This window comes from Formica exsecta, unplaced genomic scaffold, assembly GCF_003651465.1.
Source record: "Formica exsecta isolate Colony F162 unplaced genomic scaffold, ASM365146v1 scaffold614, whole genome shotgun sequence".
Classification (NCBI taxonomy): Eukaryota; Metazoa; Arthropoda; class Insecta; order Hymenoptera; family Formicidae; genus Formica; species Formica exsecta.
The window spans coordinates 1,273,060-1,275,337 of record NW_021853375.1 but is presented as its reverse complement, the minus strand read 5'-3'; the positions used below and the strand labels follow the sequence as shown (position 1 = coordinate 1,275,337).

The following is a 2,278-nucleotide window of genomic DNA, read 5'->3' as shown; positions in this document are numbered from 1 at the left end:
AAGAGCGTACTCGAGGTATCTGGGAGTCGCAAGAATAACACGGTTCGATGAACCATGCCGGCTGAATAACAATCGGCTTCGACTACGAATGATTCACGGGAGTTCTGTTTAGTTAAGCTAATTACCTTCCAAACTCTTCTCGATTTTAAGAATTGTCCTCGCGACTCCCGGCCACCTCATTCGGACACTTTCTTCCATTTGCGAACGTCGACCCATAGCTTTATAACATATTACGCGTGACGAGGCACATGTCGATCGACCTACGAACGACAGCGAAACATTCCAAGCCTGGAGACAATGAGACATGATAAAACGGTAATTCCGTCTGGCTGAGACTTTTTCAAGCAAATAATCTAATATATGTCTTTACTCACACATATATTTAAGCTTTGATTGTGAATTTATCGATTAAATTTATTTTCGTATATCTTTGATATTAATCGAAAACGTTATCACGAGCTTAAGGAGAATATAAAAATATTAAAATTAAAAAAATTTGAACATTTTCCCACACATTTTTCTTTTATCCATATTTGATAAAACAATTAAAATTAAATACAATTAAAATTTTTATCCGTTAATTACGCTTAATAAATAAAAGTCCTGAAATAAACGACCTTTGCGTGCGATTTGCATTACACATTGTTGGGATTGCAAATTAGTATCATCGAAGTTAAATCGAAGTATAGCTATTTAAATCAGCAACGATCCGTGTCTGTAAACTATAAAAAAAAAAAAAAAAAAACTCCACATAAATTTTTCCACATAAATCATTTTCCGTTATTTTTCAGCCACGGTCAATGGACTTTATATGCTACCGTTAGTACATTTCCTTCATAACAATATTCAATGTGTTATGTTATGTAATAGGCCAATAGGCAATTAGGGAAACGTCACGTAAAGAAAGTCCATTTCTTGTATCATAAAACAAATCAAATTTACCGAGCAAATTCAACCGAGTGACATGATGTCATCCCGCGCGTATGGTCTTCGATCAACCAGGGTCAGCCGTGAACGTACGTGCAAAGAGATACTGCAAAGTATCCGGATGCACTTGTGACATTTTCAACCCCCGTTCGTTCGGTAAGAAAAGGTTCAAAGGTCGGGGAATGTCTGCTGCAACGCTGTATATAATACGCGGTATTTTAAAACAAGATGTAGCGTTTTCCGAATCACTTTTAATTTACTAGCTCGTTCAACTCCGCTGAGCTTTTAACTGTATTTCTTGAGGAAGTTTCTAACGAGGCCGGTTACCATCAATTAATTAGAAGCGAAAGATAGATAAAATCTTTAATATTTTTTTATATTTAACGCTTCTTAAGTGAGCGAAATATTAGAGCCTTACACGGTTCTAGTTTGTATAGACATTAAAAAATATTATATTATTATAAATTTTTTTATAAGACCAGATTTTGTTTCATTTAATGTCTCTATCGAGATAATTAATTTTAATTATTAAAATTAAAATGACTATAACCAGAATATTTATCTCTTTATATTCATGGGATAAACATTAGAAAACCCTTAATTAAAAGTAATAAAAATGTGGGGGTCTTATAGTACATATATATACTTCGCAATTAATAATTTAATACCTTCACTAATCTGTAATAAAGAATCTCTATTTCCAAATCAGATTAGCATCTCGCAAAGCGTATCCGTTACGCTGAAGTCTCATTGTCTCCGAGGCAAGGAGGATCGAGCGGTCGTTCGAGACGAGGTATGCACAAAGGACGACGGTCCTTCCCGCGGTTGTTCGCGGAAGGAGATAGGTTGTCGTAAATCGGATTTCGGGCGGACTTACTTTGGAGTTTGTGACGTGGTCGGCCGGCACGGACTCGGGAACGGTTTGCAGGGTGCTCCGCATGCTAGCGGACATTGTAGGCCAGCCAGTTTCACTCCAGCCTCAGACCCTCGTCCTCCACCTCCAACGCTGTGTCGACGCACCCTCTTCTCCCCTCACGCCTGGAACAAAGGAAGAACGGCAACGTTGAGAGCCCGTGGGATTAAATAGACCGGTTTACTCCATCTCGACAAGCCCTTCTGGGCCCTTTTGGGACTGATTAAAAGTGAGAACGTTACTCTCTGAACGAACAGCGCGATGCGATCGAAAGGTGAGGTCATCTTCATGAGTCACTAATGATTCAAGCGACTTAACGTAAAAAATTACTGTAATGCCAATGGAAAAAGAGTAAATCAAGCTGCAAATCATTCACCTACTTTCTCTCCTAGTCTTCGCTGAACAAGGTAAATGAGTAAATAATTTTTTTTTTTTTTT

The 2,278-nt window shown here is 37.9% G+C and overlaps 1 protein-coding gene across 1 annotated transcript in view; it reads right to left on the bottom strand.

Moving 5' to 3' along the window:
* Positions 1 to 1,821, bottom strand: part of LOC115242601 (serine/threonine-protein kinase MARK2-like) — a 94,447-nt gene extending 92,626 nt beyond the window's left edge. Inside the window, exon 1 of the mRNA XM_029819003.1 lies at positions 1,805 to 1,821. The gene's annotated coding sequence lies outside the window, so the exon portion shown is untranslated. The remainder of the gene's footprint in view (positions 1 to 1,804) is intronic.
* Positions 1,822 to 2,278: the final 457 nt, after the last annotated feature.